A 12,582-nucleotide genomic window follows, 5' to 3' on the forward strand; every position below is an offset into this window, starting at 1 on the left:
AAGTGACAAATCAGGGTCCATACACTGGGTGAAAGTGACAGACAGATGAGAGGTCAAACAATTTTATCAGATGTAGGAGGCAGTGAGGTCTTCTTACCTGTGTCTCACTGGAAGTATTGATGGATCACAGTGTTTCTGTTGTCTATGTCCTCTTCTTCTGCTTCCTCTTCTTCACTGTCCACTAGCTCCACAGCTGCCATAAGACCTCCTTCTGGTCCATCCTACTGCAGGAAAGGCAGCTGTCGTCGCAAAGCCAAGTTGTGCAGCATACAGCAGGCCACGATGATCTGGCACACCTTCTTTGGTGAGTAGTATAGGGAACCACCTGTCATATGGAGGCACCGGAACCTGGCCTTCAGGAGGCCGAAGGTCCTCTCTATAACCCTCCTAGTTTGCCCATGTGCCTCATTGTAGCGCTCCTCTGCCCTTGACATGGGATTCCTCACTGGGGTCAGTAGCCATGACAGGTTGGGGTAGCCAGAGTCACCTGCAAATGTCGGGGACAACTGTTAGACACACACTAACCCTTAGGGACAACCCCAGAACCAGACAACTATTCACACTGCATAGGGTCCTTGTCCTCACCTATTAGCCACACACGGTGCCTCTGGAATTGCCCCACCACATAAGGGATGCTGCTATTCCTTAGAATGTAAGCGTCATGCACTGAGCCAGGAAACTTGGCGTTCACATGGGAGATGTACTGGTCAGCCAAACACACCATCTGCACATTCATTGAATGGTAACTCTTCCGGTTTCTGTACACCTGTTCACTCCTGCGGGGGGGTACCAAGGCCACATGTGTCCCATCAATGGCACCTATGATGTTGGGGATATGTCTCAGGGCATAGAAGTCACCTTTCACTGTAGGCAAATCCCTCCACCTGAGGGAACACGATGTAGCTGCGCATGTGTTTCAGCAGGGCAAACAACACTCTGGACAACACGTTAGAGAACATTGGCTGGGACATGCCTGATGCAATGGCTACTGTTGTTTGAAAGGACCCACTTGCCAGGAAACGGAGTACTGACAGGACCTGAACTAAAGGGGGGATTCCTGTGGGATGGCGGATAGCTGACATTAGGTCTGGCTCCAACTGGGCACACAGTTCCTGGATTGTGGCACGATCAAGTCTGTAGGTGACTATTACATGTCGCTCTTCCATTGTTGAAAGGTCCACCAGCGGTCTGTACACCGTAGGATGCCGCCATCTCCTCACCTCCCCCAGCGGATGTGCTCTCTGGATGAGAACAGCAATCAGAGGGTCAGCCAACACTGAGGTACGAAATAAACAACTTTCGCTATGTGCCTGTCTTAGTGTGTATGCAAGGCCTAGATATGTGTGTCGCATTTAAAATTAATGCCATGTGGCCCCTTGAATAGGTGGCTGCCTGACCTGTAATGTGGGACAAGGGGATATGAGGTAACTGAGCTGGCGTTGTACACCGTCGCGGTAGGCAGTCAAAGACCGCTGCGCAATCCTGCATTGGTTAACATTGGACCCTAAGGGTCCCAGGAGCCAATGACGATGTACGCCGGCGGTGACGGTACGCACCGCCGCGGACGTGAGCGACATTTTCTCTGTTCACTCACTTGATACCTGATCTTCGACAGGAGAGGACCTACACTGCAAGTGCTGCTGTGAACTCAGTCTGGAAGCGGCAATGGCTCAAGTGTCTGGGGAAAGGGCCCCTGCCTTAACATCGGAGGAGTTGGACAAACTAGTGGATGGGGGTCCTCCCCCAGTACACACTACTCTACGGTCCTCCAGACAAACAGGTGAGTACACTGTGAGCATGCTGTCTGGGCAATGCCTGTTTGGAGAGGTGTGGATGGGAGATGGGGGGGAATGAGGCGTGTATGAAACGAAGGTGAGTGTATGTGCGTCAGGGCAAGGGTGGGAACGTGGGCCAATGACTGTGACAGTCCGGACGGTCATAGTTTTTCCTTTTCCCCTGTACTATTCCTGTAGGTCAGCGCCCACCAGAAGAAGGATATTTGGCGTGCCATCGCCAAGGACGTCCGGGCCCTGGGGGTCCACCACAGACGGAGCACCCACTGCTGTAAAAGATGGGAGGACATTCGCCGCTGGAGCAAGAAGACGGCGGAGGCCCAGCTGGGGATGGCCTCCCAATGTGGGAGGGGTGCCCATCGCTCCATGACCCCCCTGATGTTCCGGATCCTGGCGGTTGCGTATCCGGAGTTGTATGGGCGCTTTAGGGCATCACAGCAGCCACAAGGGGGTGAGTACCGTCACATCCATCTGATTCAGCGCGCATTGGAGGTGTCTGGGTGGGGGAGGTGGGCTGTGGGTTCCCATAGGCCAGAGTGAGTTTTGTAGCCAACTTCCCTTTGTGAGGCAGGCTATGTGGCACCCCACCCCACCAGTGTTAAGAGCCATCTATCCCTAGTCAGGCTCCTGTGACTTCCATGTGTGCAGCAGTCGGGCATAGGCCTTGTACACCATGTCTGTGTGATTAATTAGGGAACTCTAAGTGCATGGAGTACTGCAGAGGGCTGCTGTGTCTGTAGTGTCCGCCAACGGTAGCGGTATTGCATGCACTGAACATGTCTTTCTACTTTCTTTCCCCCCCTTTTTGTGCTCTCCCTGTTCTTGTGTGCATTAGCATCATCAGGCAGAGGAGCTCTGCCACCGGAGCAGGAGGGAGCTGCACCCCACATGGCCCTGGAGGGCGAGACTACAGACTCAGAATTCACCCGTGGGACGGAGGGCGAGGGGAGCTCCATGGCAGGGACAGGAGCTGAGACCAGCGACACCGACTCCTCCTCTGATGGGAGCTCCCTTGCGGTGGTGGGCCCCTCTGTGCCCACCGCATCTACAGGTACAGGTGCCACCCCCCCTACCAGCACCGCCCTCCCAGCAACCTCTCAGCGTGTGCCCCATGGCCGCTCACCCAGGAGGGTGGGCATCTCCTTCGCCCCAGGCTCCTCAGCCGCTACCCCAGTCAGCCCTGCTGCCCTCAGTGAGGAGGCCATTTACCTCCTTAGATCCCTCACCGTTGGGCAGTCTACCATTCTGAATGCTATCTGGGGTGTAGAGAGGCAGTTGCAACAGACAAATGCATACCTGGAGGGCATTCATTCTGGTCAGGCAGCCCAACAGCGAGATTTTCAGAATCTAGCCTCAGCACTGATGGCAGCCATTGTCCCTGTGTCCAGCCTCCCCCCTCCAACTTCCTCCACCCAGACCCAATCTCCAGTACCTCAGCCTATCCCAAGCACACCATCAGACCAGCATGCACACATCTCAACACACAAGGGTAGCTCTGGCAAATATAACCACCACACATCCCACAGACACTCACACAAGGATCATACCCATGCAGGCATACCAACAGCCACTGCCTCCACTGTGTCCCCCTCCTCCACGTCTCAATCCTCCCTCCCTGTCACGTCTCCACTCAAACCTGCATGCACTACATCTTCAGCCACTACGTCCATCACCAGCATGCCCATCACCACACACCGCTCACGTGCACTCACCACCCCCACTACCATTCACACATCCCCTGTGTCCTCTCCCAGTGTGTCTGTGAGCCCTCCTCCCAAACTACACAAACGCAATCACACACCCACCCAACAGCCATCCACCTCACAACAGCCTCCAGCCCATGCACCTTCACCCAAAGTCAGCAAGCGAACATCTCCTACAACCACTACCTCTTCCTCCACTCCCAAACCCCCTCCATCTACCCATCCCAGTGTGTCTCAAAAGCTTTTCCTGTCAAACCTGCCCCCTTCACCTCCCCCACCATTTCCGTCCCCTAGGGCCCGCCTTTCCAGGTCCCAACCCAGCACCTCAGCCACCACATCACCGGGAACAGTGGTGCCAGCAGTAACCAGCTTCTGGAGTGCGCCACGCAGCAGGGCAGCCAGTGTCCCAAGGAGCCAGGCCAAGGACATTACCCCACCTCCAAAACAAAAGAAGTTGTCCACAGCCCGGAGGGAGAAGGCCAAAACACCTGCCACCAAGGGCTCAGCCAGGACAACAATTGGGAGTGGCAAGACAGCTGTGCCACCATCCAAGGTGGGGAAGGGCCATAGAAGGAAAGGGAAGTCGCCGCCAACTTGCACGGCGGACAAGACCACGGGCACCGCTGCTCAGGACACAGCCACCAGCAGCACGCTCAGTGAGCCCCCCACCAACACCGCTGTCCAGGACACCGCCACCAGCAGCACGCTCAGTGAGCCCCCCACCAGCATCGCCGCTCAGGACACCGCCGCCAGCAGCACGCTCAGTGAGCCCACCACCAGCACTGCTGCTCAGGACACCGTCGCCAGCAGCACGCTCAGTGAGCCCCCCACCAGCACCACTGCTCAATGAGCGCCGCAAGCACCGCTGCTCAATGAGCGCCGCAAGCACCGCCGCTACTAAGGCCGCCGCCAGCACCGCCAGCGGCCATGCCACATCCTGTGCCAGTGGCACCACCGCAGACATGGCTGCCATCCCCAGTGGTCAGTCATACGAGGCTGGTGGTCAGTTCCAGGGGCCTGGACAGCTTCCATGTTGTCCCACCATCAGTGGAGTGTCAGATGCACTACCTCAGTCCTTGGCAGGATGAAGCACTCTGGGCACAAAGCCCCCTCCAGAACCAGTGGAGAATGACATCCACTACCTCTGTCCTTGGCAGGATGAAGCACTCTGGGCACAAAGCCCCCTCCAGAACCAGTGGAGAATGACATCCACTACCTCTGTCCTTGGCAGGATGAAGCACTCTGGTCACAAAGCCCCCTCCAGAACTAGTGGAGAATGACATCCACTACCTCTGTCCTTGGCCGGATGAAGCACTCTGGGCCCAAAGCCCCCTCCAGAACCAGTAAAGACTGTTATCCACTTGAGAGACTGTGGCTTTGCACTCCCCAGGATAAATCAGTGGGCAAACCACCCACTGGAGAGACTTGAGAGACTGTGGCTTTGCACTCCCCAGGATAAATCAGTGGGCAAACCACCCACTGGAGAGACTTGACAGACTTTGGCTTTGCACTTCCCAGGATAAAGCAGTGGGCATAGAGCCCCCTCATGGAGCTGGCGTGGTCTACTCATCCGGCTGAGGGGCCCCCTCTTCCCCCTGAGGTGCCTGTTATATTTTGATCTGATGCCCCTGCTGTGTTTTCTCTGTTTGGATCGGGTATTGCCCATGAATTTTGGGCCCAGTGGTCCACGGACTATGTAGGTGCAGTACATGGACTTGAATTCTTGCTGTACATATTTGTTAATAGTGTATATATATTTTTGACTAATGGATTTTTCCTGATTACAATCATTCACCTCATTTCCTTTTGTCCTTGCGCTCTTCCAGGGGGTGTTGGGGGTGTGAATGTAATGTTTCAACATGTATTGGTGTGTGTGTTGTTGTGTGTGAGGGTGGGGGTGTTGTGTGTGTGTGTGTCACCCTCTTTTCCCTCCCCCCTCCCCTGTGTCGTAGGTGCAGTACTCACCATGGTCGTAGCCGCCGTCAGTCGTGCTCCTGGTAGAGGAGCAGGAAGACAATCGCAGGTAGAATTTTGAGTTCTGGCTCCATGGTGTCCTGGTTCCTCGTGGGGTGTGTAGAGGTAAGAGTTTTCCCTTCCAAGTCCAGTTTCTGCCATTAAGGCGGATTGGCCTCTCATAATGGTGTGGGCGGTACATTGTCTTCCGCCTGTCTGTTGGCGGTGACCGCCATGCTGTTTGTTTGTACCACCATGGCGGTCGGAGTGTTAAAGTGGCTGTCTGTGTTGGCGGTTTCCGCCGCGGTCATAGTTCAATTTTTTTTACCGCCGGCCTGTTGGCGTTCTTATCGCCGCTTTAACACCGACTGCCAGGGTTGTAATGAGGGCCTTAATCTTTAAACACTATAGATTGCCACGTTTGAGTACATTTATTTACTCCAGCTGCAGAAGATGTGACGTATCATCACATTCCACTTTCATATGAAGTTACATGTAGTATATTGCTTAGTCTATTTTGTAGACACTAATATTTTGAATATTATTTTTTTAATGATGATATGTTTCTTTCTAAAGTCGCTTTCAGAAAAGAATGAACACTCACCTGCAAGCTAAGGACATGGAGGTTTGCTGCTATTTCTTTAGATCCCCTACAAAGGCAGACACTGTTAGGACATTTGGAAAGAATCTGACTTGTTTAATAAAACCATTATAAACTATATTTATTTTAGCAGTAGAAGAAAGAAGAGCTCAAATGTTTCATAATGAAAATAAAGAGGAAGATATCAGAGAATATTCGCAAGGAAGAAGAAGAAAATGATATATCCAAATTTAAAATCAGATAGATGACAGAAAGGAAAATTAGGTGTTTACAAAAGGAGAAATCAGTTTAGAAAAAGACATATTGGAATAAGTAGCTGTGAACTCATATTTGAAGTTCTTGAAGGGTCTGTTCAAATATAAATGGGAAAGGTGGCAGTTAGTCCTAGAGTCTGTTTTGTTTGTGGACAGGATGCATATTTTTAGTTGCTGAAGATTGGGAAGGAGTTTGCTATTTAGCTCTAATATTTCCTTAAGTTGTATCAAGTACATAGCTTAGATGCTTTAACAATGACATCTTCTCACAGACAAACAGCTACTACCACTGATGGGACACAAATGGTAAGAGATATTTTTGGAGCACTTATTTCTACAGTAGGAGCAGTTTTAGATTACAAGAAAATTGGAAAGCTCAATACCATACGAGATAAGGTGCATATTAATACAGCTGATGCTTTATTAGCAGTTAACACAGAATTAGTAGCCTTAGATCAATGGTCTTGCTGGATCTATTGACTTTAGATATATTACTGGCAGAAAAAGGTGGACTCTGTAAAATGCTGAAGGCTCAACATTGCTGTTGATGCGTACCTGATGAGAATAGGATGATTGCTGAATCTGCAAAAAACATTCCTGACCTGAAACCTGATTTACAAACTTCAGAGACAACTAGTGTGTTAGGAACTTTAGGCCGAGGAGCTTCTGCCATCAGCAATTGGTTTGTAAATGGAGGGGAAGACTTTTTAAGGATATATTGGAATCTATATTAATTGCTGGCATTTGCTTATATGCTTCACATAAAGTGTTTAAATGTTACCTAATAATAAAGAAAAACAAAGAAAGAAAAAAGCAAAATAGGAAAGAAATAGAAATGGAAAAAAAGAAAGAAAGAATAGGGCATACAAGTAGCTGTAGGAAGCTGAAACTGAAAAAAAATAGTTGACAGAGCAGGGAATGAAGGTGCACTTTAGAGATTAATTTATGGGAAATGTTGACCATCAGATGGTGGGGGGATATGCTTCCATCAGTTTTTCCTTTTGCAAATAACAAAATGCACTCAAATAAAATGTGCAAATGTCTGTTAGATAACATGTCTTATGAATGAGAACATTGTAGAAGGTAATCATACTTGAGCAATTTTATGCATATATCCAAAATAATAATGTGCTGATTTAGGTTAGCCTCACTATTGATGTCATGTTAACATAAATGTATATGTTAACATTGAAAGGCCTGTATTCCATATGGAGCTGTTGTTCTGCACAAGATGTTTTTCTCCTTAATGCAGATGCTGTAACTTTCCAGAACCTGTCTGTTAGTGACTAGACATTTGTTTTGTATTAAACAAATGATAGTGAGGTTCTCATCAACAGAAAAAGAGACAACAGAAAGGATGATTCATGGGAAGAATTGTCTGAACCGCAAAATATGGATGAGCTATATTTTCTAGAACTTGTTTCTGTGGCCTATTATGAAGACTTGAGAATCTGGAGAGTTTACCTACTCCCAAGGGCTTACTTAACTCCTACTGGATACTGTGATTGAAGAAAGTAATACTTGTTTACATCTAAATTATTCTGTGTTTATATAAAAGAGTGTGTTTCTAGAGTAGGGAAGGCTTTTCTTGCTTTCATTTTCTGGGAATCCGTGTCTGGGTTTCTTGAGGCCATATCTTACTTCATGATAGATTACTTTTGAGACTATTCCTAGTTTTATTAGATGCCTGCTGATTTATAGCTGAGAATAACTTTCCAGCTTGTTCGTTCTTTCTATTTGAACTGCAAAGTCTTTATGCTGATACATTTATTCTCTTATCAGACCTGTTTATTAAGTTACTGAACTGATGCCATATCCTGTTCCATACATATTCAATTTAGATTTGGTAAATTCATTTATGGAGCACACTATTATATTATTTCAGTTTTAACTGTCAGACTTACTAATATTATTTTTTCTTTTCTATTGAAATATTGATTACTGGATTATATTAATTTCTATTGATGTTTAAAAGACTAATACTTATTGATTTAATGATAAAAATGGAAGAAGTGATTAATACCACCCTTTAACTCACACAGTTTCTTTTTATCTCTTTGTTGACTGAACTAAAGTTTTTAAATAATGTTATTATTCATATGGATTTGATGCATATGATTGCTATGTTTAACTTCTCCTTGTCAACAAACAATTGTCCATACGACAAATGGTGGGTTTTATTTAATGATTACATCTGAAGATTAAGATATAGAAAACCCTGCTCCGCATTGAGCAGGTAGAAATGCTATGTTTGTTATCTTATGGAATTGTAATTTAAAATCCCCTTTAATTGTAAACTTGAATTTTTAGTCACAACTCTGAAAAAGCCACTTTTAGAAAGTTGACATGTTGTTTTCCCAACCATTTGGTGCCTGCTTCCTGGGTCACATAACTAGGTGTAGGTGGCAATTGGCCTTTGTGTATTCCTCCCAGACAGTCACACAATAGAGGGGACTGGGTGTGGTCAGGATGAATCATTCTGCCAGGATGGGAGTGTGGCGTTTTTTACAGCTCCACTTACACTTCAAAGCAGCTGCCTTAGCACACACACAAAGAACTTCACAATAGCCTTTTTTAACACCAGGCCCTGTGGGGCCTGGGCAGGGAGCAAGAACGTCCCCCACCATATGCAGGGATGAAGTCTAGAAGTTTCTTCCAATTCAAAGCCGGCACCAAAACTAGAACTCTTACACCCACTCTTCATTTCACTTCTGGACCCGAGGACAACTCTCAGAGGACTGTCCCGCTGCTTGAGACCTATTTTTCCTCTTAACCCCAGAACTTCAAAAGTGACTCCAAGGGTTAGTTGGCTGGCTTTCTGATCAGAGCCTCAAGGACAGAAAGGGTTCCAACCATCTTGAACCTGCACCTGGACACAGAGTGAGTGAGTCCTGACCATCCAATTGCTGCTCTACCAGTTCATGACCCTTGGAAGTGGTGCTAAACTGCCCCAGTAGCCCAAATCCAAAACTTGGAACTTTGAAATTTTTCAGCCAAAAGGTTCACTGAGAACCGAGAGGAGACCAAGACCTACCCATATTCCAATTCGCCAAGTTTGCAGTAGCTTCTGCTAAGTTCTTCCCTGGACCAGCAAATCCTGTTCAGCAGCTCCTCACAGAAGGGTATGCGGCTTCATGGAGCCCTCATTTGCTACATCTTGCACCTTCATCCCACTAGAGATTTTAAACTTTCAAATAGGGTCTAAGTCCATAAATAGAAATCTTCACCACAACTTTGTCCAGCAGCTTCCCAATGATGCTGCCTCATCCTCATTACCTTGCCAAACTTTACCTTCCCTTACATTTTTTCCAAAAATGCCTTCTAAGTAGAGGTAGGCAAATATTCTATTCTGCCTGCGTAATCTGCAGAATTCTGTCGAGTCTGTGTTACTCTTTAACAAACAGTTCTAGCCTAATTCTACCAATCGGCAAATTTTTCTCCTATTAGGCTCCAGAATATGCGAGCTGGCGAGCATGAGCAAGATTTGGCACCCCCTAGTATAGTTTTCTAATGTAGGCAGTTGCTGGCATTTATAATCAGAGGGCTGTCATTTGAGTAGATTTGCTGTCACTTGAGTAGATTTTCTACTCCAGCACCAGCAAAATCAACTTGAATAGCTGAACATGGTGCCATTCATGCTTTTCTTCAGCACTGTGCACGTTACTGCTGATAAATTGCAATGTGAGCAGCATGGTCTGCATGTTTTCTACTTCTTGGTGGAATTCTGCTGAATCTCGCAGAGTTTTATTGTAACTCCGTAGAATGCCAGAGAAAAACTCCATGATTTCCACCCACCCCTACTTCTAAATCTGAAGGTAAGTGAAGATCAGGCCCAATCCACCTTGTGTATCAGAACTGTGCTTGATCACAGTCAGCCATATCTTTCAACTTTGCCCCAGTCTTGAGCAACTCGATGCCCGCTATTAGAGCTTTGATCTTTTAGGTGCTATTTTTCACTTTAAACATTAAAAATGTATAACCCCAAATGTACTGATTAGTGTTTTGGTGGTGAATAATTTATTGCAGTTTTCACTCTTGTTCTAAATTGGTGTGAGATTTTCATGAGTTGTGTTTTGTCTTTATTACTGTTAATGTACAGCATAAATACTTGATACATTGCCTCTAAGTTAAATCTGACTGCTTTTGTGCCATACTACCAGATGGTTAAACACAGGTTAATTTAGTGACTTTGTTTGTTTACCCTGACAAGGAATGTAGCTGTTGCTTGCGGAGGGCGCATCTACCCCTGAACCACCAACTTAATTTCTCACAACAACAATAATAAAGACAACTAGGTATAGAAGATAGCTCAGCCTCTGGGCCCCCAACAACAATTATTAGCATGCTCTGTGTTTCATTAAGAAATAGTTATATGCCTCCTGTTGGCACTTCATCTTGCCTGCCAAGAATATGAGGAATGTCTTAAAGCTGGTACTCAGTAGTATTGTTGCAAGACAGGATCTATGACTCACGTAAAAACATCTTCATCCCTTTTCACGCCTCAATATATATTTGAATGCTGATATAGCCATATAACAGTTTTGGCAGCAAGAATTGTGCTGTAATGGACATGAGTTAGGTTTCTCTCATGTACAGGTTACCTCCAAGAATCTAATTTCCAATATTTTCATGTCCCTTGTTAACTTTTCCTCTAATTTGTGCCCACACTGAGTGGAATGACAAGAAACTGTTACTCAATAGCAATCCTACAAGTAAGGAATCACGAGAAGAATATATCCAGGTCAACATGTAATTATTTTATCTTGCCACATTAGGCTACGAAATGCTAACCTCAGGTGAAATACAGCAGGGTTGGCCGACAAGAATATGGCCATTGAATGGCACCATTTTATCAATTCCTTTCATGCATTGTGCATCCAAAAATATTTTGTAGGTAGAAATAAAAATCTGTTACTTATATGTGAATGTGAACCTTAGACATACACAATGTTATGTTTAATATTAGCTAGCACAAATATTAGAGTTGAGGTTATTATCTGAACAATGTCCTGGAGCTATAAAAAGGAGTTGGAATTGAGGGAGAAGTGGGTTATGTTTGAAAGTTTGTGCTGGCTTCTTTAATACTATTAATGAAGGACAGACCAAGAGGCAATGACTGGAGAGTGGATTTAAATGCAATTACAGGTACAATATCTGAAACACTGAGTGCACAATCAAGGTCCTCCAATGTACACGTATGTGTCCTCCTCCCCTATTCTTTGTCCCCATTAGTGCAATGGTATATCACAAAATGGTGCCACCCCAGCAGAATTTGATAACAGGCCTCAGAGTCTCCTCATTCATTGGCCTGGAGCTCAGTGGGCCAGCTTAAGTGGTGGGGGCCTCTGAAGGATTCAACCCCCCCGCACAACAGAGGCAGCAGGAGTCTGTGTTAAGCCCTTCTGTTAGTGGTTTCATGTGGTGAATGAATACTAACAAAGCCCCTCCACTCTTGATAAGGGGTAAGCACCCTTAATTAATTGCCTGTTTCAAGTTCAATAGTGCTGACAAAATAGATACACAACTGTTTTCTCCTTCAAGCACATATAATCCTTCCCTCTGGAACTTGTGTTTCTGGAACCATGTGTAATGCAGAGTACACAAGTATTTTTGTGTAGTAGATAAATACGCTCTCAGGGTCAGGGTGCTGTAGCTCTCAAAATTCATAATACTTATGTCTGTTGCACAAACATCAATGCACATAAGTTGTGAGAAAACAGGACTGATGGCAGAGGCCCCCTAACCTTTTGCCCCCATTTTTCACTTTTTGCTGGAGTTTTCCTGACTCTGATGGTACGCTGGATACTGTTTACCAGTCCCAGTGCCTCTGTTCTGTGTGAAATCAGTATGCAAATTAGGCTAATTATAATTAGCTATGTCCACCTACCTATAAGTCCCTAGTATATGGTAGGGCAAGTAGGTTTAGGGACCCCAGCATAGGTGATGCACCCATACGTGCACTGCTGTGGTGCCCAGTGTCATTTTAAAGGCAGGCCTGCCTTGCTAGATGCTTTTAAATTAAAGTTAAATGCAAATTCGACTTTGGAATTAAAAGTACTTCCAAAGACTTAAACTACTTATTTTTACATATAGGTCACCCCTAAGGTGTGCAATATGTGCCCCTAGGTTTGGGTGCCATGTAACTATAAGCAGGGACCTTATAAATATAGTTTTATAAGCCCTGGTGAGGTAAAACAGCCAAATTTGTTTTTCCCTCACTGTAGTAAATGGCCTCCATAGACTAAAATGGGGAGACTTTATTTTAATTAACAAAGTCC

Source organism: Pleurodeles waltl, chromosome 5 (assembly GCF_031143425.1).
Source record: "Pleurodeles waltl isolate 20211129_DDA chromosome 5, aPleWal1.hap1.20221129, whole genome shotgun sequence".
NCBI lineage: Eukaryota > Metazoa > Chordata > Amphibia > Caudata > Salamandridae > Pleurodeles > Pleurodeles waltl.